Source organism: Cricetulus griseus, assembly GCF_003668045.3.
Source record: "Cricetulus griseus strain 17A/GY chromosome 1 unlocalized genomic scaffold, alternate assembly CriGri-PICRH-1.0 chr1_1, whole genome shotgun sequence".
NCBI classification, from domain to species: Eukaryota; Metazoa; Chordata; class Mammalia; order Rodentia; family Cricetidae; genus Cricetulus; species Cricetulus griseus.
Genome location: NW_023276807.1, coordinates 150,680,634 through 150,708,069, shown reverse-complemented (window position 1 = coordinate 150,708,069; position 27,436 = coordinate 150,680,634). Strand labels below are relative to the sequence as shown.

At 37.0% G+C, this 27,436-nt stretch overlaps 2 long non-coding RNA genes across 2 annotated transcripts in view; both read left to right on the top strand.

Annotated features, from left to right (window-relative positions):
* The window catches only part of LOC107977506, a 32,566-nt gene extending 8,462 nt beyond the window's left edge, over positions 1 to 24,104 (top strand). Inside the window, exons 2-3 of the long non-coding RNA XR_003480230.2 lie at positions 23,101 to 23,179; positions 24,052 to 24,104. This is a non-coding gene — a long non-coding RNA (uncharacterized LOC107977506). The remainder of the gene's footprint in view (positions 1 to 23,100; positions 23,180 to 24,051) is intronic.
* A 100-nt stretch (positions 24,105 to 24,204) lies between these two features.
* Positions 24,205 to 26,978, top strand: LOC113831766. Its single transcript, XR_003480232.2, has 2 exons — positions 24,205 to 24,263; positions 26,599 to 26,978. It is a non-coding gene; the product is annotated as an uncharacterized LOC113831766 (long non-coding RNA).
* The last annotated feature ends 458 nt before the right edge of the window (positions 26,979 to 27,436 follow it).

Here is a 27,436-nt window from a genome sequence, read left to right as displayed (position 1 = left end):
ATCAAAAGATATGCTTTTAGAATAATATAGCTATTTGTTATACATTGAACATATGCTTTAATTTTAAGAAGTGTTATTGAAATAATATCTCAGACAGAAATTATTTTATGCATGATGATACATCTCATACATGGTAGGTATTGTGTGCATATGTTTTAGTTGAATTTATTGTAAATAAAGAAGAGACACAAGATCTCTTCACATATATAAAATCAATTCTCTACTAGTGTTATCAGTTTTGCCCATATCAACTGCTTCCAAACTATTTTGTTGTTGGTCGGGTTCTGGAGAAAAAAAATCAAATCAATAAAAAAGAACAGAAAGATAATCACTCATGGAGTAGATCCACTTTATCTTTTGGATAGGAAGATAGTATCAGTATGTCTGGGGATAATTTTAGCCTTTCTGCATAGAATGTATTGGTAGAAGTGTAGCCCTCAATTGACATTTTGCTGATTACAATATGTACGTTTCTATGCCATCTTGGTGTCTTCTATTATTTCTGCAAATACACTTTAAAAAACTATTTCATTATACTTTTCATTTCTCTCAAGCTTACTTTCATTTTTCTGTTGACTTTCATAGATCCTCAGGATCAGAAAGATAAAAATTCTAAGTAATTGCTTGCATGGCTCAGGCAGTTGAAATTATTTTTATTGACATTACCATTGTATTCAGGTATTGTTGTTCATTGTTTCTTCTTAAATTTTCATTAATAAAAATTAAGTACTCACTGTCATCAAAAGAACTCATTTCAAATGTATTCTACACTCTGAGTCTTAGAGTTGATATGTATTGTTATTGTTTTGATGGAAGTTCTGGAGCAGACTTCAGCTGAATACCTCCTATTATGTATCTAATTTTTAATCAATGGGTAAAGGGAAAATTTTCTCTCTACTAACATTTAGTTTTCCTCACATATTTTCTAAAAAGATAAAGCTGAAGTTTGAGAAAAAACACTTCTTTTAGTATAGAATAAAATAAGCCCTAATGTCTGTGGACATTGTAAAAGAAACATATATCTAAATTTAAAATGCTAACACCTACAAAAGGGAAAACACAATGTTTATCTTTCTGGGTCTGGAGTGCCTCACTAGATATGATATGGGCTCTATGGGAAAAGATACTATTATTCTGCTAAATGAACATAGTAATAAAATAACTTATAATAGTATATTGCTATACCCTTTTATCAGTGTATTACTCAGCCTTCAGTAGAAAAGCTTCTAGCCATAGATAGTGATTAACACGGGTACTCACAGCTGGACAGGGTGCATAGAATGAGTGAGTGAGTCTGAAACATGCAATTCTAAAATGGGATGTCATTATTACATCCTTCTTTCTAAGGCTTAGACTTCTATGCAGAAGAAGAGGTAGAGAATTGTAAGAAGCAGAGGTGGTAGACAATGCCAAGTGAACAGTGTTTTCTAGACACAACAGGGCTGACGCACATATGAATTCACAAAGACTATGACAACAAAAAACCAGTCTTACACAGGTTCAATCCTGAGAAATCCCAAGAATGGAAAAGGGGAAGTAGTGGGAACAAGGTTTCACCTCTTAGCAAGAAACTCTTTCCACTGATAATTTCTGGGAGAGAAAAATCAGTTTTCTTCAAAGGATCCCATTAAAATAGAAGCAACATGGTAAGGAAGGCCTTATGCTCAGGAATAGTTGCTCAATACAAAATGGACTCCATGTTTCATTTTGTGCTTTCTTTCATCTTTATTGAAAATATATTTTCACTCAATATATTCTTATTATGGTTTCTGTTTCCCCTACTCCTCCAAGTCCTACAATATCCCCTCTCATCAGGATTCATACCCTTTCTGTCTCTTTTCAGAAAACAGACATCTAAATAATAATAATAATAATAATAATAATAATAATAATAATAATAATAATACAAAGTACAATAAGATAAAACAAAAATAAATACATGAAAATAGGACAGAGCAACCAAACAAGAGAAAAACATAAGAAATGCATGTAGACGCATAGACACCTGTTGGCATGCAAAGAAACCCATAAAAAAACATAAAACCAGAAGCTGTAATATAAACTCAAAGGAAGGTCAATGTTAAAGGAAAAATGTTCTGACAACATTATGAGACAAAGAATCTCCAATGATACTGTTGAGTTTGTTCTTTGTTGATCATTTATTGCTAGGTATTTAGCCTACCCTCAAAAAAGTTTGTTACTCCAGTGAAACTCCATAGGAGAAAACTAAGTTTTCATTTGCAAGTGGTTATCAACTGAGGATATATTCTGGGGTAGGGATGGGAACTTCTGTCCACTTCTTTTTGCAGTAGAGTACAAACACAGGTGGGCTCAGTCCATGTTGCCACAGCTTATGTGAGTTCATATGTACACCAGCCTTGTTTCTAGAAGGCCTTAATTCCTTGGTGTTTTCCATCCCCTCTGGCTCTTTCTTGCCTTTCTCATAACAGGCATGCTAATAGCCCTCTAGATATCATCATTTAGCAAAAAATTCTACTTTGAATTCTTTCCTTTTTTTGTGTAAAAGCCATGTCTTAAGTGTACCCTTATTTATTTGTATTAAAAAATGAATACTTTAAATAAAATATAAAATAGGCTCCTAAGATCTCATTTTCCTATCAGGCTGTATCTAAATACACATTTGAATTAATCTTATAATAGCAAATATTTTGATGTTAGACAAAATTGGTATGAAAACTCTTACATAAACAAAAAAGGCAAGGAAACTAACACGTGGATGAAGGAGATAGTTTAATTTCTTTTGCTTTACTGAAATATAAAAGTGAGTAACTGAAATGGGCTTTCAACAGTGAAATACATTTATATATTTAAAGCAGTCTTGCATAATTCACAGGGTTCCCAGGCAAAAGAAACATGTTTTTTTACTAAACACCCCCTTTAATTTGGATGGAGCATGAGCAGGCACATGTCCAGAGATGAAAAGAAAGAACAAATTGAGGGGCATGCTCAGTCTGTTTCCAGATATAGCAAAGATGATTGAATGGAGGAGTGGTAATGGGGGTTCCATTAACATAGGTTCATCTAAGATCATTCACAAAACAAGGGGCAGTAATAACCACTCCAACAGGGATCAGCTCATTCAATTTACAATGTGTCTACAATTTACTCAACAATGATGGCTGTCCAATCTGATTCTGATGAGCTTTGTCTTCTAGTCTCTGCATTCAGAGCTCAGGATCTGCCATAAACACACACACACACACACACACAGAGAGAGAGAGAGAGAGAGAGAGAGAGAGAGAGAGAGAGAGAGAGAGAGAGAGAGAGAGAGAGAGGAGAAGACTTGAGTACTTGAGTATTTTTTTAAATAGTGGGAGCCTTCATCAATTTCATCTATAATTTTCTTTATTAGTCTTCATTTGGTCAAATTTACCATCTCTGTCTAATATTGGAAGCTTTGTGCCTTTTAATGACAGATCAAAGTAAGATGTGTGAAATGCTATGCTTCAGACCTTCTCTATCTCCCTTCCTCCCTCACCACATTTGTGTGTATATGTGTGTGCATTGTGTGTTTGCAGTGTGTGTGTGTGTGTGTGTGTGTGTGTGTGTGTGTGTGTGTGTGTGTGAATAAAACATTCCTTTTTATTATATTTCAAATAAAAGCTACATAGGAAGACATTGTGGCACTTGGTATATTTCCTGCATAAAATATGTTTGGATTGTTTGGATGTATGTGATGGGGTGATTTTTTTGAAAGATACATTTGTGCTGTTTTTTAAGGCAAATGATATAATGTGATTGGCTCCTTTGGTCATTGCACTGGGCTCATTATTATCAAATACATAGACAAACCAGAGGCCCATTTTTAACCAATGAGATCTGTCTTTCTTTCTTTTTAATGTACACATTTCAAATATTATTGAGCATTTTTGTTTATCTTTTGTGTTTGTATATTACTGTGTCAAGTGTATGCACATAATTTCAAAGGCAGTGCCTATTTTGTTCTTTGTGGAAGTTCAAATTAAGCATGGGTTTACATCCAGTGGTGTTTTTCACAATGCTTTCATTTTCTTATAAAATCATTGCCCCATTAGTCCACAGATTAATATTCTAAGTTCAATTCATGAGAGTGTTACTATGTACAATTGATAGTATTCAGCTGTGTGTTAAATAACACTTCTTAATATTGCTGATACATTGCTCAAATAACTGCATTTATATGATCTCACCATGGAGCCACCCACTTATAAGGAACAGTTAAAATTTATGTGTGATTGTATAGAGTGAATAATACAGTGTCTCAATTTATAGTCATAATTGCTATTTGATTTTTGCTTTTCAATGGCTTCATTACTCATACTCATTGCCTGCTAATATTTTTTCTTTTTTATTGTCTTTTCCCCCTTATTGTGAAATAGAAATGCTATTAATTTTAAGGAATATATGGTTTTGACATTATGTGAAATTTAGTGGTTTACATAAAATCAGGTAGAGTGGGTTTATTAAAAAATAGTTTGGTCTTATTTTTCATGATTACATTTTTAAGAAGATTGTGGTAATTATAAATATAATAACTATTGATTAATTATTTTACAATATTCAAAATCTCATTACTTATTTCTAATACATGCTTTGTGCAGATAGAAGTGAAGATGGAAGAGTAAGTTTTGAGTACCACTGCAAAAGGATTCATATGTTTTTAAACATATATTTTATTGAAATAATGTATGCAATATATCCTGTTGACTATTTTCTTTTCCTCAGTTACTCCCAGATACTCCCTATCTTCACACCCATTCATCTCCAACCAAGTGTCTGGAATTTTTCTCCTGCTTTTTAGAAAACAACAGATATGAAACAATCTAGATAGCCACAGAAGTTAAGTATGGAGTAATGGGTTAGTGGGTAGGGGAGTGCCTCCCCAAAAGAGGGGATAGAGTAAGTAGTTAGAGAGAGATGGATGAGAGACTTGAGCTGGTGGATTAAATTGGGAGGAGGAAGAAAGAATGGGATAAGGAGGAACAACAGACACTAAGATCCATTTGAGGGGACTAAGGTCCATATGAAAACCTCCTATAGAAGCTTTTTAAAATATATACATATGTGAAAGAAATATAAGTGGTACCACCAAATAACAAGTATATAATTCTCTGACTAATCCATGTTTAAAGATAAACGAGAATTAAGTTGTGTAACTGGATGGTGTGCCTTGTGCTCAGAATCTGTGCAGGCTTGGTTAAATCCCCTCTACCTAGATAAAATAAAATAAAATACATAGTTAGGAACAAAGAAAATATTCAGGAGAAAACAACTATCTACCTGAGTTATATTCAATGAACTGGTATATTATTAAAAAGTGACTTTCTTCTAAGAACTATTTTTTTATGTTTTAGAAGTGTTACTGGTAATCATTTATTTTATTCTAACAACTTCTTACCCAAGCAATCTCATTACATAAAGGCATTATAAAAGATTAGTTGAGGTTTTAAAGGATCACAGTAGCATATTTCATTTCTTGTCACTCAGTGTTATTTGTTAGTTGAGTTTCTATCTGTTAGCACTTGCAAAGGGAAGTTCTATTTTATAAAATAAATAGGACTTATTTTATAAAATAAGAAGAGATGAGGTAAAACAGAAGAGGGTCGGACTTGTAATGAAACAGGGTTTCTTTTGATCATTAAGTGGCAACCTAGATGTCTGTAAGCAAGGTGCTCAACTCTGCATATACAAAAAGAAGGAAAATTACCTGGTTCAAAAAAGAAGTTTTAGTTTTTCTCATTTAACAAAATATGAAATTTAATTTCATAAACTTGTCAATTCTTCATTCTTAAATCCAGTGTCTGTGCAAAAGAAGTAACTGAAAGCAGAATAATAAGTCTAATGATACATCCATGATATCTGTATTTTAATGACAACATCTATTAATTCAAATTTTACAGTTTATGTACAAATTCTAGTTGATACCTTTTAAGCACGAGTTTTCTGGCCTAACAGGACCCATAGCCCTTGTGTCTCAAAAAAACACACAGAATCCTGTATTCTTCCTCTGACTCATACTTTCTGCTCCCTCATGTCCTCGGCATCCCTCTTCTTCTCCCCTTCTCATTTTCCTAGCTCCCTCCCCCCTCTTCCCATTCTCCCAATTTGCTCAGCAGGTCTTGAACCTCTCCCCTTCTCTTGGGGACCATGTATGTCTCTCTTAGGGACCTCCTTGTTTATTAGCTTCTTTGGCAGTGTGCATTGTAGGCTGGTAATCCTTACTCTATGTCTAAAATCCGCATATGAGTGAGCACATACCATGCTTGTGATTTTGGGATTGGGTTATCTCACACAGAATGGTTTCTTCTAGATCCATCCATTTTCCTGCAAATTTCAAGATTCCATTGTTTTTTTCCGTTGAGTAGTATTCCATTGTGTAAATGTACCACATTTTCTATCCATTCTTTGGTTGAGGGGCATCTAGGCTGCTTCCAGTTTCTGGCTATTACAAGTAGTGCTGCTATGAACATCATTGAACATATGTCCTTGTCGTATGAATGTGCTTCTTTTGGGTGTATGCCTAAGAGTGGAATTGCTGGATCTTGTGGTAGACTGATTCCCATTTTTTTGAGGAGTCGCCAAACTGATTTCCAAAGTAGCTGTACAAGTTGGCACTCCCACCAGCAGTGGAGAAGTGTTCCCCTTTCTCCACATCCTCTCCAACATGAACTGTCATTGGTGTTGAGATATCATAATAGAGGGAGACATTATAGGTTTAAAGAGAAATCAGGCACTAGTGAAATGTCTGGAGAACTACAAACTAACAATCTGAGCAACAGAGGAGAGGCTACCTTAAATGCCCTCCCCTGATTATGAGATTGATGACTGACTTGTATGCCATCCTATAGCCTTCATTTAGCAGCTGGTGGAGGTAGAAGCAGACACCCATAACTAATCACTGAGCTGAACTGGAACCCAGATGCAGAGAAGGACCAGTGAAGAGCACAGAGGTCCAGACCAGGCTGGTGAAACCCACAGAAACAGCTGACCTGAACATGGAGGAACTCTTGCTCCCCAGTCTGATAGCTGGAATACCAGCATGGGACTGATCCAGACCCCAGGAACATGGGTTTCTGTGAGGAGATTTCAGAAATCTATGGGACCTCCTGTAGAAGCCCAGTATTTATCCCTAGCATAGGTGTGGACTTTGGGAGCCCATTCCATATAGAGGAATACTCCCTAGGCCAAGACACATGGGGGTGGGTCTAGGCCCTATCCTGTTACAATAAATCTTTCGGCCAAAAGCCGCTGAGCCCCACCACCACATGTAAGCTTTACACCAGCCGTCCGCCCGAGTTAGGACCCAAATGAATACACAGAAACTTGTATTAGGTACAGTGCTGCTTGGCCAATGACTAGGATTCTCATCTGTTAGCTCAGTCTCAATTATCATAAATCTATATATTTTATAAGACTTATCTTATTGGATGCCTTATTGGCGTCCCTCCTTGCTGGTGGCTCACATTGTGCCATTGGAGCAGGAGCGGAGGGGAAAAGAGGGACGCTTCCTGTTTCTCCTTCGCTTAAATATGAGTCTCCTTGCTATGTCATTACCTGTCTGGATCATCACTTCTCTACTACATTTCCCAGAATCCTCTTTGACTTCTAGTCCCGTCTAACTTGATGTCTCATTGGCCAAACAGTATTTTATTCAACAATCAATAAGATAAACATACACAGTAGTGCATTCCCCATCACTATCCCAAAGGATATGAAAAACTCTGGTGACACCCTATGGAAGGCCTCACCATCCAGGGGGAGCAGAAAAGATATGTGACAGATAAGGCTTTAGTTGGGGGGGGTAGGGGAGGATGGGTGGAAGAAGGGAACTGGGATTGTCATGTAAAACAATCCTGTCTCTAATTCAAATTTAAAAAGTTGGAAAAAAGCACACAGAAGCTACATTAATTATGAAAATGTTTGCCACTAGCATGGGCTTCTTATTGGCTAGATCTCTGTTAGTTATTAAACCATTTCTATTAATCTAAATATTTCTACATGGTCTTATTTTACCAGAGAACGCATAGCTCTCGTCTTCTCTTGCTGGGATCATATGATGACTCCTTTCTGCCTATACTTCCAAGAATCCTTCTTGTCTCCTAGTTCTACTTATCATTTTGCCTTATTGGCCAAACAGTGCTTATTCATTAACCAATAACAGAAACATATTTACAGAATGACATCTCCCATCAATATCTAAACATGTCTGACATTCTCCTTTATTTAGTAGGTTTTGGCAAATGTGAGGCATACCAGATTGAACAAGAGCTCTCCAATATCTTTATTTCAACTCTATACAAACAGAATGTAAAGCAAAATTTAATAGAGTTACTCTTTGTAAATTCAGTACAAACAACCAATTATACATCTCATAGACATTCTTAAGTTAATAATATATCTAGTATGTAGGTGGTAGATATGAACTGAATTCAGCAAGACAAAACAAGAAGTTAGGCAAGAGGGCAGTTCCCACTGGGTAAAAGCTGATTATTTGATACATTTAATGACTGTATAGCTCTGAAACACCTGTACCATGATAAGATTTCCAATCTCTGCCAAATATATCAGAAATATTATTTAATAGGAAAATTATGTTTTATAAAATATGATATTCCAATTGTTTCTTTGGGGACCATTTACTGGAATGATGAGCTTGAAAACTAAATTTTAAATCAACGTAAGATAATTTACCTATGAATTGCTTTCAAGATTATGGGTAATTTGGCTTTAATTTTCTAATTATGCTGTCTGTTTTTATATTATAGACATGATAAAAACTAATAGGTGTTTTACATCTTTATCTTTGTTCCACAGTTTAATTCTACCAGCTTTACAAGGTATGTCTGTCATTCCTGGGTTTTGAAAGAGTTGAGTAATAAGACACTATTTTCTGAGGAGGACATTACATTTCACTGAAAGTTAAACAGGTTTGGCTATGAACATGGCTCAGTGGATATGAGTGCTTGCTCAGCAAGCATGAGGATCCAAGTTCATACCCTCACAACCCACATAAACATCAGACAACTTGACCCTAAAATGATCATCTGTGTCACCACCTCTAAGATTCAAGGAACAGTCTGAAAGAGGGCATAAAAAGAATGAAGAACTGGGAAGATGGGGAGGTGTGATGCACAAAGCCTACTGGACATGACATGGCTGTTGAACTCAGGAAATCACTGCAGCTGCAGTTGTTTACACACATAAAACGTGCAAAAGACATGGGAGGGGAAAAGCTCATGACATCCCACTACTTCTTGTGAGAATATTGACGGTAGTGAAGGAAGGTGTTGCTTCCTTTAGGAAAGTTAGAAAATATAGTAACATTACATTCTTTAGTCACTGAGAAATTATCCATAATATAGAAGATGACTTCCCACCCAGGCTCATATAAGAATTTCTGTTTAAATTTAGTAGTTGACACACATACAAAAATAGATGAAAATAGGTGGATTTACTGAGAAGTGCTTCAGTGATAGAATAAAGGAGGAGGATGGAGTCAGTGGTTAGTGAAGATGGTTGAGATTCATTTTACATAAATGTATGTGTTTGCCAATGTTTGTCTGTAGCTCTAGCATTGAATATCAGAGAAAGCAGATCTGAACTACTCCCAGTGGAAGCTATTCAGTTTAGTTATAGACTCTTTCTCAAGACAACAAGATAGAGCACAGTAATAAAAGAAAACCAGTATCATTCTGTGGCTACTGCATGCTCCTGAATGTTTGTATTTATCTAACACCTAACTAGCTCACCACATATGTATTACCCCACCATCCCTAAACACATGTTTCAGCATTCTCACATATTCTCACACAGGGAGCAGGGTAATACAGAGGAAGAAGAAAGGAGAGACAGAGAGAAAAGGGAAGAGAGAGAGAGAGAGAGAGAGAGAGAGAGAGAGAGAGAGAGGAGAGGGAGAGAGAGAGAGAGAAAGAGAAAGAGAGAGAAGTAAGAGGGAGAGGGAGAGGGAGAGATTAAAAAATATGTAAGGTGAAGAGAAGAGTCATGGTAGAGTAATTGCCTATTATGCAAAAGGTACTAAGTTCACTGTGGAGTGCAGAAGTGGTATAGCATCCAGAGGTGGTAGTAGATGTCTTCAAGCAAAGTATCTTCTGGACACAGAAAGTTGAACATTGGAACTCCAGAAGTTATAACAGTATCCCAAGACCTGTGCAAGCACTGCCAAATAAATTCCTAGCCCATAGAGGTCTTGACATGAAATTGTACCTCTAGTCTGAGAACTATTCACAATTAAATTCTGGGAGAGAAAAGGTCAGTTTTCTTTAAGAGTGTAGCCCTTGATAAGTTGACCAGACTCTAATGAAAGTTTTAACATCCAAGAATATGTGGGCAATGCAAGTTAACCTTTATGAAAAATGAAAACAGAGCACAGTGTTAGGTGGTAGAGAGGATAAATATCATCAAAACATGAACAGTAATTCAAATAATGAAAAATATGTATGTTCCCCTCTCAGTGTGTGTGCGCGCGTGCACACGCGAGTGCACACCCATGTGTGTGTGTGTGTGTGTGTGTGTGCATGTGCGTGTGATGCATTTAGTCCCTAGTTTAATAATTTATAATTTAAAAGAAAGTTATAAATGACAGTTACCAGGTCCCACAAAAATAAAGTAAGAAGCTCTATATTAAACCCTGTAAGGGGAAGCTCATGGTATCCAATTAGCATGGTATCCAATTTTCTAAGTATTTAATTAATTGTTAATACCTTTCCTAATGATGATATTTGAATAAATTCTACTCTGATTCAATTTTACAAGATCAAAATACACACTCTTTATTTTAATAGGTGTGTCTGACATTATGAAAAACAAGAAAACTATCTTGAGAAGTTTCATTTAATATTCCAAAGTATATTTTGTCTGTGGTCTTTATTCTTCTGAGTGGCTACATAATGCACTATACTTTCTCTGACCAGCTTTAAAGTTTTGTAATAGCACATGGATCTTTTCCCATTTAGAGTGATATTTGCAATCTGAATAATTACATACCCTTGGTAAACTACTTGTACTTGATTGTATGTCTGACTAAATTTGTCACAAAATTTAAAACTCTTCACAAAAAAGGGAGAATTTGAATTTCAGTGCACAAGCATTTGACTTATCCTTGTATTGTTTCTGATGGAATACCTCAATCCATGACATCAGAGGGGTGCTTAAAAAGAGCCAGCTTGAGTTTATTTAAGACACTTAAAAGATTAACACTTTGCCAATTCTAGTGCCTGAATTCTATTATCAGTATCTCAATGCTTATATACATACTAGGAATTAGTCTTCATTTTTCAGGACTATATAAGTTATCTGGGGCTGAGGGTATGAATTAATGATAGAGTACTTTTCTAGAATGCACAGGACTCTAGGTTCAATATCCAATGCCATATACAGAGCTACGTGAGTTAACTTTATGAGAAATAGGAGAAAATTTGATATGATGAATTATTATACCACATGTCCAAAATGCACTGTCTAGTTGCCATCTGTATTTTGAAGGCACATCATAACAGACAAAGTCATCTGTAATCATTTCAAATCTCACATCTTGATTTTTACAGGTTATGCTTAGACAACAGACATTGATATTTTTCTTTGAGCCTGTCAGAATAAACAACTTCTTTTAGATTTAATATTTCATTTGATTCCTTTGAAGATACTTTTATGGATATTTAATCTAAAGTGATTTTTTCATTTTCAAATACTAGAGTTATATTACCTAGACTCTATTGAGGAAATGTAGGTTGATTTATTATTCTTTTCTGAAATACAAATGATGCATTTTTGTTCATAGACCAATAATATGAATATCATTTTGATCCTACGTTGAGATTTTATTGATTTATAAAGCTAAGTACATTTTAATTAAGTTTATATATCTCAGTTTCTCTATATGCCAAGTAGAAACAGGCTATTTGCCTTCCAGTTTTCATCATGTGAAATGCAATCACACATCATAAAATGATTTGTCAGAAAAATGATATGTAATATGAGTTTCTCATGTTACCAAGCATCAGTTTAAGTGGTGAAATATTTCACTGTAATAGTAAATTTCCATTCATAAAATTAATAGACCAAATAATGAATTACATGGAAGACATCATATGACAAGGATTTGCTAGGATGGAGGACTTGATGCTGGTATGGTAGATGCAGAATTGGCCACAAGTTACTACACTGTGCATGCGACCAGTGTGTGATGCTCTAACTCACCAGCACCTTCACAGTTACTTTCTTTCTTTCTCTCCATTTTTCATTTAAATTAGAAATAAGATTATTTTACATGTCATTCCCAGTTCCCTCTGCCTCCCCTTCTCCCCTGCCCCCCTCCAACTAACACCCTACCCATCCCATACCCTTTCTGCTCTCTAGGGAGGGTGAGGCCTTCCATAGGAGGTCTTCAGAGTCTGTCATGTGCTTTGGGACAGGGCCTAGGCCCACCCCCTTGTGACTAGGCTCAGGGAGTATCCCTCTATGTGGAATGGGCTCCCAAAGACTATTCCTTTGCTAGTGATAAGTACTGATCTACTATAAAATAGATTTCAGAAGTCTCCTCACTGACATCCACGTTCATGCAGCTTGGATTAGTCCCATGCTGATTTCTTAGCTATCAGTCTGGGAACCAAGAGTTCCCCCTTGTTCAGGGCAGCTGTTTCTGTGGGCTTCACCAGCCTAGTTTTGACCCGTTTGCTTATCCCTCCTCCTTCTCTGCAACTAGATTCCAGTTCAGTCAGTGTTTAGCTGCTTCCACTTCCACCAGCTGCCGTGTGAAGGCTATAGGATGGCATATAAGTCAGTTGTAAATCTCATTATCAGGGGAGGGCATTTAAGGTAGCCTCTCCTCTGTAGCTTAGATTGTTATGTGGTGTCATCTTTGTAGCTCTACAGACATTTCCCTAGCGCTTGATTTCTCTTTAAACCTATAATGGCTCCCTGTATTATGGTATCTCTTATCTTTCTCCTCTATTCTTCCCTGAATCAATCTTCCTGCTCCCTCATGTCCCCCTCTCCTCTTTTTTTCTCCCCCTCTCTTTCTCCAAACTCACTCTCCCATCCCCCCATGCTCCCAATTAGCTCAGCAGATCTTGTGCCTTTCCCCTTCTCTGGGGGACCATGTATGTCTCTCTTAGGGTCCTCCTTGTTTCCTAGCTTCTCTGGCAGGGTAGATTGTAGGCTGGTATTCCTTTACTCTATGTCTAAAATCCACATATGAGTGAGTACATATCATGTTTGTCTTTATGTGATTGGGTTACCTCACTCAGAATGGTTTCTTCTAGTTCCATCCACTTGCCTCACAGTTTCTTTCATTCATATTTGGCTATGCTCATTTTGCTAACATTTGGCTACTGGCAATGTAGAAGACCCTGTATATATATATATTGCTGTACTAAGAAATAGCACTCCATGGCAAATACACTGTGCTGTACTCAGTTGGCAACTCCTACCGCTGAGCAGCCTTATTGTGCTGAACAAACTACATCTGTTCCATGGTCTGTGGCTGTGAGGCTCTTTGACAGAGCAGGAATTTGTGTTGTCCCAAATGTAGCAAGAATCAAGTAGTGTCCACATTTGCTCATGTCCTTTCCTTTCATGTCAATTGTACATGGTCTATCAAGTCTGTGCAGTGCTTTTTGATTTCTGTAACATATAAAAGATTACAGCATGCATCTAGAACTCAGTAGCTAGTTGCTCATCCCCTTGGTTTCTTTCCATGAGGTAGATACTGTTTAAATTCCATTTTTACCCATTGGCAGTTCATTTCTTAACCATTTTAACACAAACCTGCAATATCGAAGTTGTATTGAATGGCTTTGGAAAGCATGCTGAGGCCAAATCAGAATTCAAGTAGCATCCATCTTCAAACACAAAAGTATAATATGAAATAAATTGTTTATTGAATATCAACTGTTCAGGTTTATTGGGCTAAGAGAATGCAATCTCAGTTCTTTCTCCCCTTTAAACCCCAAAGGTAGAAAAGAAAGCTTCAGTGTATAAGAACCAAAAGCAATTTTAGCTGAAATATTGATTAAAGTACCAGGAAGCCCACCCAATTTTTGTGTTGCATATAACTATTTCATGCACACTCCACAATCTTAAAACTTTTTTAAAATTCAGAACTAAAATTATAAATCTCATTATCTGTAAAAGGAAACCACTTGTTACTTATGTTAACCAGTTTCCTAAAAATAAATTAGTTGGGGGATGGGTAATTTTAATTACAGAAGAATGCAGTGATAGAATTTTTAATATTTCAGAATTCTTAGTTTCGCTAAATAACTTAAGATTTGGGGAAGATCTAGGAGGAGTTGGAGGTGGGAAAACAATAACCAGAATATATTGTATGAACATATTCTTTTTTCAATTAAAAGAGTTAATGAATGGATGGAAAGAATGTGTTTGGGAAACTGCATTCATAAAACTTAACAACTCTAAATTCATTGTGGAAGATGAATTTGTAAGAGTTAATTTCATGTATTTCTCAGATATCTGGCCCAGTTCCATTCTAGTGCTATAAATATATTTCTATAATAATAATAATACATTTATATGAGTAGATTTTCAAACCAAGCATGGTGGTACACAGCATCCAAGAGCCAATGTTGAGGTAGGTGGTTCAGGAGCTGGCTTAGGCTACATAGCAAAACCTAATCCTAATAAAATAAAATCTGTCCATCAGGTTGAAGTAATATGACATTCTTCATCTAATCAGATAAAGAAATGTTAAGAGAACCAAATAAATCAAAATAAACTGGGGCCACCCAAGAAAGTTCAAATTCTGTGTGTGTTCAGGTGAGCTTCAGATTCTAATCACAACTCCCCTCCCCTCCCCATCCCCAGCCTATTAGAACATTCTGAGGATATGGAACTTGGCAACCTTAACAACTGTATGATCTAACTCTTTAACCTACCCCCACATGCACACAGACATACATACAAACACCATGCACATTTATAGTGCACACACACAAACATAAACACAAACACCATATGCATATACACTGTACACACATATACATATAAACACTATACACATACAGTGCACACGCACAAATGCAGACACCATATACATACACACTCTACACACACACAAACACTATACACATATACACTGCACACAAACATACACACACAAATACCATACACATATACACTGCACACACATATACATATAAAAACTATATACTTATACACTGTACACACATACACACAAGCATCATACACATATATACTGCACACACACTTACTTTCACCAAATTTTTCTGATTAATAATGAATGCAGCACACATCTCTCTATTGTTTTTGGCCTCATCAACACAGAACACAGAATTTAGGTTGTGAAGTAATGGACAGAATGCTGTAGAGATGACTGCTAGAAACAAAACTTCCTCACAGAGAAATAGCCAGAACTATATTATTTTTTCAGACACTTACTCAGGAGAAACCCTCACTTGATCTCTTTGTATAAACTAAACTATCGACATTGATGCTTCTTTGTAAAATTAACTTTAATATGTAAAGTGTATGGTATTTTGGCATTAATGGAAGTAAGCACAATCATTTCCAACCTCTAACCCCATTTCTCCCCTCCCACCATTTAATATCAAATGTATTTGACATACTTTTGCATGCCTCTTCTGAAGTCTATAAACTATGAAATTATATAATTAATAGGTAGTTGAATAAGTGAGTTAGTAAATTGTCAAAGCATTTATGTCACTTTTTGCTGGTGATCATGTCAGGACCAGCAGAAGACTATTGACTTCAGGGTGTCAGCCCACAAGGACTATAATCCATGATGAGTGACACTCAGATAGGAAAGGTCCCAAGACCACAGACTCCAGAATGTCTTTTGCTTCAGCTATGCCTTTACATCTTTGCTGTTGCCATCTTTCTCTGGTATCTAACATGGAATGAATGGGTGTAGGGATATCCCCACTGCCTGCAATGTAGTATGTTTAATCTCATGAAAACACCCTGTTCTACTGGCCATTTTTATCTGTGGATTATTATGAAGATGATTTCTTCTTATGCTGTACTGTCTAATTAATAGTAATAATGTTAGTATAAATAGAATTTTAATGATAAAAAATAAAACAAGGAGGTGTCACACAGCTAGAACACATGAGTTTCTATTTAGGAGCCATATAGACTGTGGCTTAGCTGAATGATTAATAATAACAATTTAGTCCCAGGAGCCCAGCTAGTTTAGATTCTTCTGATCTTAATGTAGGGAGCTGTGTTCACAGGTTTCAGAGTGTGCCATAGCTGAAACAAAGCTTGGAAAATAACTTAATGTTAGAATAAGATGTTTTTGTCAAATAGCTTTGAGCTTTGTCAAAAAACCCAAGAAAATCTAAAGTTGGCACAGAGTTGAATGAGGAACTCATTAAGGTCAGGGAACAAATACAAAGCAGTCCAATTATTACTAGCTAATACAGTTCCCTTGCTAGGATTCATTGGTGACAAAATAAAAGATGATGATTAATTCCTTTTACCCATTTTGCCCTCAATCTCCTGATATAACAAAACTATTGATGAGTGGGTAAGATTTAAAGTAAAGCTGGCTGATTCTTTTTCATATCAAGAACTTTCGATTCATGATTCCTTTAAGATTCCTCATAAGACTGCCTTTCAAGATAAGTAATAATGTGATTGGTCATTACTTTGTAACTACAAAATGCAGCCTGCCAGTATAAGAATATCTTGCTTGCTTACACTGTTAATCTATAACAAGTTGTTTGGGTATGAATGTACATGGATTCTTGGGATAATTTGTTTTTCACCTGTAATACTTGAAATATTTATTCATTTAAGGGATATGGAAAACCTGCTGATTTTTACTTGTATTCATTGTAATCATTCACTTGAAAACAGAATGTGACCACATTGTAATTTTATATTGCCTAAAAGATTTTACTGTGGTATACAAGCTGTAAGGGAGAGAAAGACTTAAAATGAGTTAGAAGGAAAACATCAAGAATAGGAGAGTTAGAAGGAAAATATCAAAAAAAAAAAGAGTTCAAATGAGTTAGAGAAGGAAATCACCAGGAAAATAAAGAATATAGAGTATGAAAGAAAAATAAAGAAAAGATATGAAGAAAATTATGAACAGAGTGGAGTGTGTGTCTTCTCCACAAACCCCTCAGATTAAAAAAAAAAACAACAACAACAACTCATAGTACTCTCTGACTCTGTGGTATTCTAGACTCCTGTGCTGTTGGAAGCTGGTCCCTCAGGAAGGGAAAACTTTGTTTTCTGTCCCACCTCCTCAAGATTCCCTTTAGTACAAACACAGTCATGGTGGCAGCTACCAAAGGAAATTAGCTTTCAAAACTCTGGCATAGAAGAAGTCCCTGTATAATTGCTTGGAGTGAGAAGTGACGTGTATTTAAAAACCTTGTGAGTATTCACCACCATCTGCTCCTCTCAGGACTTTCAGGTCTGCTTCAGTCTTTGTCTCCCACCCTACTACTACACGTGGTGAAGTTGTCCTATACTATCTTTTGAACAACCATCACCTGGAAGTTATTGCAACATATGTACATGCAACATGTTTTAAGTACCCCATAGCTCACTATGGAACATAGAATTCTACTAAATAAAGCAGAAAATTTTGATTCTAGCATAGGAAGCCTTTGCAATGAATTGAGCCTCCAAAAGTGTTTTCCTAAAATAATATGCTCTGTCTTGTGAGCTATGTACAACATCAATGCCAAGGATATGGAAAAATATATCAACATGATGGCTTGCACAACCATTCTCATTTAAAACCAACACTTTGATATTCAACCATAAAGGTCTTATGCATTTGCCTAATAGATCACCTGGAGCTTAAAACGTTGCACAAAGCATCTACAAAATGGAGAGAGATGTCATTAGTGGTTTCCTGAAGGATGACAGATGGGCTAGAAAAGACGGCATGAGTAGTATTAATGCTGACATATATTCATTGAATTTTCAGAGTAGAAGATTAAGTAAGTGTTAATTCTGTGGCAATCCCAGGAATGAACAGTAAAGAAACAAACACCCAAATTACTGTGTTTTGTAACAGCAAGAGCAAGTATGTGAGGCATATGCTGAAAACAATCCATTGCCTGGAGCACAGCTAAGACAGACATGCTGTGTTGGATGGTGCTGAATGAGATGAGGAAAAAAAAATGTGCCTGTGAAGATGTGCCCTGTGACTTTCCAAGAATAGCAGCACTGGTGCCAGGCATCCCCATTCATATGTTACTGAAGCCCAAAAGTGTGATTTGCTTGGATTGCTAGGTGCCAAAGGAAACTGTTATCACAGGATATGAAAGCTTTCTAATGTTATCATGTGGAAATAGTCTGAAGGTAAAACATCCTTTTGAAGATTGTAAGCAATCTTTTGACTTTACTTTTGAATTTTTTTGTTTTTGTATTTTAATATTTCTTTTCATGGGCAGCATAAGCTGTAAAAATTCTTAAAGTGCAAGAAATCATTTTGGGCTCAAAACTCTCAAATATTTTTCATTTAGAATGTAGTAAATATGCTCTGGTAAAAATATTTAAATAGGAAAATAACTAGGCTTCAGTAAACCATGGCGTCTCTGTCTACCATTCTTGACAATGTAGTATTGGATATTTCGATATTTTTATTACACTGGAACTCAATGTAAAGATTTATATGACTTTGTATATTAAATATAATTACTATGTTCCTATTTAATTTGAAATTTTCTCATTAAAGGTGCAAGGGGAAGTTTCATGAAATATATCTTCCTCACAGTTCTGTTTTAAATCTTTAGTGAATCCACTTACAAATTAGATGCTAAGAAATTGAGAAAGCAGCATTTACATATACATTTGACCTTTAGTCCCTACATTTCTCTATATCCTCTGGTCCTTTGCAGGGACCAGACATTAAATGTTAATCTTGGTTATCAACCTAAATTATTTCAGAGATTTATCAATCTCTGAATTGAAGGTATTATATCACTTTCTACACTGCTTCTGAATCCAGCTGCACTAAGGGAATTTTGCTGTTTGAGATAAAATGTGAACAAAATATTCTTTTGAAGAAAAAGAATACATGAAATTCAATTAAGTGTAAACATGTATATGCAATTCTTGTGGGAGAGACAGGTATGTGATACAGATCCAAAATGTGATTTACTGCTAAGAGAGTGAATGTGTGCCAGAATAAGAGTTCCCAGAGAATCTTTTCAGGGTAGGTAAGCTCACTGTATTTGGAAAGGAAGAGCCAAGATAGATGCAATGGGACATTGTTTAAGGCATAATAACAAGTGGGAGAGAAGTCTCAGAGAACTGTGTTAACCACATTACAAAGGAATACAACTTCAGCATTGCCAATGAGCAGAGTCCTGAATGTGGTGTGTGTGTGTGTGTGTGTGTGTGTGTGTGTGTGTGTGTGTGTGTGTGTGTGTGTGTGTGTGTTGCATTGAGAGCCTATGCACAGAAGCTGAAGGAGCTCTTAAGAAGTGGACACATGGTATTTTTGATATAGATAAAATGATGCCAGAGAAAATATGAAATGAGGAAGTCAAACAATTTGCATGTAGATACAAAGGACTGAGAGTCATCCTTCTTGAGTATTCAAGGGAATGTTGACTTTCTACTTTGTTGTTAAATGTGTTTAATGCATTGCATTCCCATGTTTTATTTCAGAATATCTGGTAAAAGAAAGTGAAAGTGTTCTGAATAAATTTAACACTAAAAATGCTTGAATTCCACATAAAAGCTTGAATGTCTACAGCTAAAATATAACACGTAGCTGTTCAATTGGTAACCACTGGCAGTTTCTATAGCCTGTGAACAGCATGATATCCCATAGGATGTATTTTGATCATTTAAATTTTTGATGTGTATATTCTGGAATACATAACCCAAGTGCTGTTAATCACTGAGCTATCACTATATTCCCTTACTTTGTTTCTTTTCCTTTGACTTACATTCACAGGTAATGCCCTCAGTCTGTGGTTCCAACTCTATCTTTTCTCCCTAAGTTAAGATTACATAATTTTATATAATATCACATTGTAATTTGGATTTTTGGTATGTGACTTATAACTTGCTTTTTCTAGGTGTTGACATTTTTCTTTTCAGTTCATAGAATCTCCTGCCATAAGAACCATTGTCTTTTTCAGTGGTCTTCATTATTTTTGTCCCATGTTTGTATAGGATTTTTGTGCTCCCTCATAATTTATGTGTCAGAAACTTGGTAACCATTTTAGTTATGTTGGCAAGTGGGGCAGCCATTCAGAGTTGAAGTAAAGTTCATTGGGAGCATTATTGTAGTACTCTAGCTTTCTTTATGGCTCTGGTAACAGTTATATTCATTTCAGCATATTAAGAGACCACTTTTGCTTAATTTCCTTTCTATTCATTTAGTCATCATGATTACTTGGTCACACTGACTTAGTCTCATTGTGAGGTTACCACTAATGCAACAGTGGAGAAAGAAGGTGGTGCAAAGGAATAGCAGACAAAGGGAGCTCCTACTGGAAGAGTGGTGTATGGTGAGGTCCAGAAATGGCTGCCTACAACCTCACAGTGGCTGGATCTAGGGTCACATAATGTCCAACTGTCTATCCAACAGTTTGGAACAATGATTCTGGAATTTAGTCCAGATGTAGAGGGAAGTGATGAAGGATGTAAAGAAATCTGGAAGATGGGTAGTGGTAACAATAATGCCAGCACTCAGAAGCAGAGGAAGGTAGATCTCTGAGTTGGGGCCTACTATTGCATTCACATTATTTCAGACCTCAATTCCTTTTAATTCTTCATTATTTGGTTTTCTTTGCTGTTTTCTTTCAATCTGTTTCTCTGACAGGGTTTGAAGACCCTTTAGAATCCTAGCCAACAAAGGACTATGTTCTAAAAAATCTGTATGCTCAGATTAATGTAAAGGCTCTAATTTGGCAAGAGCAAAGTTTGTTTTTATTGGTACTGCTAGCATTGATAAGTAGATATCATTTTCCCTCTTCCTTGGTTGCTTTGGTGCATCTGTTAATGCTATTAATCACAAGTTAAACTGAAACTACTTCTAGACCACACACACACACACACACACACACACACAGAGAGAGAGAGAGAGAGAGAGAGAGAGAGAGAGAGAGAGAGAGAGTTTTCTAAGAGGATATCTGTCTATAATGTTGTAGACATTCTAATGTTTGGCAGTTACATGAGGTGCTTTTCCCCTGAAGCTACTTCAAGTTCATTCTGATACATAGCAGTAAGAGAAGAACAAATACTGAGAAAATTTTCAGGTACTTGCAATATATTTCATGGTCTGACTATTACAGGTTGCATTAGAGTAATGATCTCTGACCATACTTTCAACTTGGCATTGCAAATCCAGTGAGCATCAGGCAGACAATATTATCCAGGATGTCATTTCTCCGTATTCATGGGGACCGAATGATAAATACCTCAATTCCTCCACATCTCTTTGCCGAGACTGCTGTTTCTAGTGAAAAGATATTTCTTTGAGTTTCCTTTAAATCTTACATGTTTTTAACTCATCTTAAAATAATTTTCTCTTTGGCCTACAATTTGGTGGTATTAAAATAGGAGAAACCACACCCACAGGCCCCTGATGGTCAATTATTACTTTTGCCTGGATTTTCCTGATTCAACTCAGTTTGGTTGCTGTGCTATGGAGAGTTTCACAAGATAAATTGCCTCCCTTTGGCTATGTCGTTTTCTTCAATTACACAAACAGCAGCCTGAAAATCTGGAGGAGATGAGAACTACAAGAATTCTGGGAGATGCTAACGATTAACGCCTGCATTATTACTCTCTGGAGGTTCTTCAAACTCAGAGTCCCTCATGGCATTGTCAGAATAGCAAAGTGACACAGAAGTAGTCTGCAGTTAGGCATTCTCCAGCTGCCAGTATAATGCCTTCCCTGTTCACAGAGCTGTTTGCCCCCAGAGTCCCATGACATGCATGGAATCAACAGACACTGTGTGACCATGATGGGTTTAAATAGATCTAATCACTCTGGAAGGCAGATAGCTGTGAAAAATCTTGTTACCCTGGGAAGGAAGCCTATCTTTCTCTAATAAAACAGAATGTAGTTACTGTACTCTTCATTTCCTAAAGCACTCTCCTTTGTGTTATTAATTTTTTGAAAGTGCAAGTTTGAGAAACCCTTTAGAGACACTGAGCTTATCAACTCTATTCATCTTCTGACAGAAAAATTCCTTTATCAAAATAATGCTTTTGAAACACTATTTTACTAGTGGTCCTCCAAGGATAGCAAGTTCTGCCTATGTGTCTATTCATCTCTATTAACAGTAAAACTCATAATGATATGGCTGTTTAAAAAAAAGGAAAAAAAAAGAAAAGAGAAAGTGTCTTCAAACATTCAGGACTGAGGGCTGGTGCTTTGTCAATAATTATTTCATTTTATAAGTATTATTGTTTGGCTTGCATGTGTATTTGTGCATGGTGTGCCTCTCTGGTACCCCAGATGCCAGAAAGGGTGTAGGATACGGCAGAACTGGAGTTACAGAGGATTATGGGCAGGCTTGTGGGTGCTGGGAATTGAACCCGGGTCATCTGGAAGGGCAGGCAGTCAGTGGTGCTATTCTCCACTGAGAAATCTCTCCAGCCACTCCTTTAGTACTCTTGTACTTATATTTTCAAGCTTTTTGACTTGAAAGAAATTCCTAGGAGTATAGTATTTTCTCTTAGAGAAAAGTGGCTATTTACTGACAATATTTAGATAAGGAACAGAACAATATGCATATTTGGGTTTCATTTTTGTATATGAGGGAAACAAAGGCAGGGAATCACAAGATGGAACTGATGTCACACCCAAGAAGTGAAAGCCTCACAGAAGATTATGGAAAGGTCATGGGCTTGGGAATTGCTCTCATCAATTAAAGTATTTTTCTGGTCAATTGCATTGGACAGAATTATTTCTATTTCTATTTATAAAATATTAAAAATAAATATTTCTTTTTGTGCAAGACCAAAGAAAGATTCAGATTCATTTGGTCAAACATATAAGTTAGTGTCCTATGCTATGATATGTACTGAATAAATGTGAGCCTTTCTAATGGTTCTCTATATTGAGTTACTTCTTATTTGTTCTATCTCCAGGGTATTTCCTGTTTTGTCATGATTTGTATGAAACTTCATTGAAAAACTGTGTAGTTCAAGAATTTCTCCTATCTCTCTGGTAGGTGTTAGTAGTTAGACATATGCACTGGTCTGTCCTTGGGTTTCTGACAGCATACGCCCTCAGTTGCAGTCACTAAGAGCACCACTTTTGCATATTCACTATGTTTCCTTTTAAAAGAGTCTGCTCACCTTCCATCCTCCTCTCTCTTTCTTTCTCTCTCTCTTTCTCTCTCTGTCTTTCTGTGTCTCTGTGTCTTTCTCTGTCTCTCTCCATCTCTCTCTGTCTCTGTCTCTGTCTCTGTCTCTGTCTCTCTCTCTCTGTTCCCCTCTTTCCTTTCTCATGCTGTTCCTGTCTCAGGAGGCTGGTTTCCCTGATGGCCTTTCCACATTTTCTGATTCATTTCCCTAATAAAAAACAAAACAAAACAAAACAAAACAAACTCTATATTTGAACCCTGTTGCACAGTTGCATGTTGTTACTCTCATTCACCCCTTTTCTGGGGCCCAGCAATCCATGATGTAGATTACTCTGTTATGCACTACAGTTTGGGCATCAATGTTTAAGTAAAAATAAACTCTCACATGAAGGCTAAGTATGAATGCTCTAGGATGGCACATAAGTTAGTAAAAAATCTCATTATCAGTAGGGGGCCATTTAAGGTAACCTCTCCTCTGTTGCTTAGATTGTTAGTTGGTGTTATCCTTGTAGATTTCCTAACATTTACCTTGTGCCTGATTTCTCTTTAAACATATAATGGCTCCCTCTATTATGGTATCTCTTATCTTGCTTGAATTTATTCTTCCCCTGACTCAACTTTCCTGCTCCCTCATGTCCTCCTCACCCCTCCTTTTCTTCCCTTCTCATTCTCCTAGCTCCCTCTTTCCTCCCCCCATGCTCCCAATTTGCTCAGGATATCTTGTCCATCCTAGAGCCTTCATCCAGCAGCTGATGGAAGTAGAAGCAGACACCCATGGCTAAACACTGAACTGAACTGGAATCCAGTTGCAGAGAAGGAGGAATGATGAGCAAAGTGGTCAAGACCAGGCTGGTGAAACCCATGGAAACAGCTGACCTGAACAAGAGGGAGTTCATGATCCCCAGACTGATAGCTGGGAAACCAGCAGACCCCATGAACATGGCTGTAAGTGAGGAGGCCTCAGCAATCAATGGGGCCTCTTGTAGTAGATCAGTTCTTATCCCTACCATAGGAATGGATTTTTGGGAGCTCATTCCACATAGAGAGAGGGATACTCCCTCAGCCTAGACACATGGGGGGGTCTCTATCCCAAAGGATATAACAGACTGAAGACCCCCCATTGTAAGGCCTCACCCTCCCTGGGGAGCAGAATGGGTATGGAATAGGTAGGGTGTTAGTGGTGGACAGGGGAGGAGAGGAGGGAGAGGAAACTGGGATTAACATGTAAAACAATCTTGTTTCTAATTTAAATAAAAAAAGAAAAAAGAAAAATATAAGTGCTCACCCTCAATGTATATCCTATTTTTTCTACCTGTAAACATACCAATGAATTCACTATAGTGCAGTAAACTGATCTTATTTGTGAGCAATAAAATCGCTTATTTTTACATTATTTCCCAAATACCTACATATCCTCATCTTCCTAGTCAAAAAATGTGTTTCTTAAGAAACTCACACTTTGGAAATCAGTATGGTGATTCCTCAGGAAAATGGGAATCAATCTACCACAAAATCCAATGATTCCACTCTTAGGCATATACCCAAAAGCAGCACATTCATACAACAAGGACATCTATTCAACGCTGTTCATAGCAGCACTATTTGTAATAGCCAGAACCTGGAAGCAACCTAGATGCCCCTCAACTGAAGAATGGATAGAGAAAATGTGGTACATTTCCACAATGGAGTACTACTCAGCAGAAAAAATACCAATGGAATCTTGAAATTTGCAGGAAAATGGATGGGACTAGAAGAAACCATTCTGAGTGAGGTAACCCAATCACATAAAGACAAACATGATATGTACTCACTCATATGTGGATTTTCGATGTAGAGTAAAGGAATACCAGCCTACAATCCACACTGACAGAGAAGCTAGTAAACAATGAGGACCCTAAGAGAGACATACATGGTCCCCTGGAGAAGGGGAAAGGCACAAGATCTCCTGAGCAAATTGGGAGCAAGGGAGGTGGGGGAGGGAGCTAGGAGAATGAGAAGGGGAGAAGAGGAGGGGTGAGGAGGGCATGAGGGAGCAGAAAGGTTGAGTCTGGGGAAGAATAGAAGAAAACAAGAAAGGAGATACCATAATAAAGGGAGACATTTTAGTTTTACAGAGTAATCAGGCACTAGGGAAAGGTCTGGAGATCTACAAAGATGACACCAACTAACAATCTAAGCAACAGAGGAGAGCCTACCTTAGATGCCCTCCCCTGATAATGAGATTGATGACTGTCTTATATGCCATCCTATAGCCTTCATCCAGCAGCTGGTGGAAGTAGAAGCAGACACCAACAACTAATCATTGAACTGAACTGGAATCCAGTTGCAGATAAGAATAAGTGATGGGCAAAGGGGTCCAGACCAGGCTGGTGAAACCCACAGAAATAGCTGATCTGAACAATGGGGAGCTCTTGGTCCCTAGACTGATAGCTAGGATACCAGCATGGGACTGATCCAGACCCCAGGAATGTGGGTTTCAGTGAGGAGACCTTGGAAATCTACGGGACCTCCTGTAGTAGTTCAGTACTTATCCTTAGCATAGGTGTGGATTTTGGGAGCCCAATCCACATAGAGGGATACTCCTCCTTGAATCAAGACACATGGGGGTGGGCCTAGGCCCTATCCCAAAGGACATAATGGACTCTGATGACCTCCTATGGAGGTCTTCACCCTCCCTGGGGAGCAGAAAGGATATGTGATAGGTAAGGTATTAATTGGGAGGGGGTGATAGGGAAGGAGGGGAGGGAGTGGGAACTGGGATTGACATGTAAAACAATCTTGCTTGTAATTCAAATAAAAAAATTTAAAAAAATGATACTCAATCTAAAAAGAAGCTTCTGAAGACAGGAATGGAACCTTGGCAGCCACAGTGCCTTTCTCTCTCTTTTGGACAGTTTTGCATCTAGCTTCCTTGCTGATCCAAGAGAATAGCCACAGAAAGCAAAGTGGGATCTCTTCTGCAGGATTTTTATATTTTCATTTTAATTCCTTCACTCTCTATATTCAAAAATAATGAGAAAAATGTCTTTGCTCTGGAAATTTTTTTTAGTCTAGCTAAGGGAAAGAGAAAACCTTCATTAAAATAATGAAGCAATTCCAACTTGATTAATTGTGTCCCAAAGCCATTGATGTCCACAGGTAATGAAAACACTCAACTGCCTAAGCTCAGGCTGGGGGATAAAGTCAGTTGCCCAGTTTTCAGAAACTGTGCTGTGGAGGAGGGAACAAGCTTTGGCATAGCCAAACTTAGATGAATGATCTGTTTCATTTTGTGCTGCAGCTGGATCAATTTGGTCACCAGGAGTAGACAGATTTCATCTGAACCTTGTGACAGAAATTCATTTGGCACAGAGAAATCATTGAGGGATTTGCAATGCTTGTTGTCAAGGAAATGAATTTAAACACAGAAAAGGGGAAAATCTTTTACTTAAGCAAGCATGATGGAAGGAAAGGAAATGAAGGCTCACCGGATACTTAAAGCTATTCTGTCAGCTAAATGTATTTGATGAGCACTTGAGCATTGCCATGGCCTACTATGTATGCTTACCTAGTAATCTTGGCCAACTCTATGTTTCTCAAGAGAGAAATGTAAATCCGTGAACCCACACTATTAGTGTAATTGTTTTAAATTAAAATAAATAAACATGTGAGTCATCTGGACATGTTGTCTGATATCCCTGGTTCATAGACTGTGTCTATGGGGGAAAAGATTGCATATGTTATTGCTGATCATTTGAACTGAGAGTAAATATGTGAATTTCATGAATCATTGTGAAGAGAATTGATGAACCACTGCCTAAAACCTAAGGTGAAACAGCAATGCATGGACTTCCTCAGAAGTGGGAAACAGTTTATTGTGCCATAAGAATCAGCTCCAGACGCGTTGGCAGTGATAGAGATTCTGAAACACATAACTTCTTATGAAGTGAAACACACAAATAAATAAGTTATTAGAAGAAACCGGGAAATATGGATTGACTGTAAATGGAGTTTACAGTTTGATATATGTGAATTGAGTCTCAATACCAATAACACGAATGCTCAACTATAATAGGGTTCCTAAGAGAGTGAATGGTTATAGGTCTTAAAAGCCATTATAGCACCCCCTTTCTCTAATG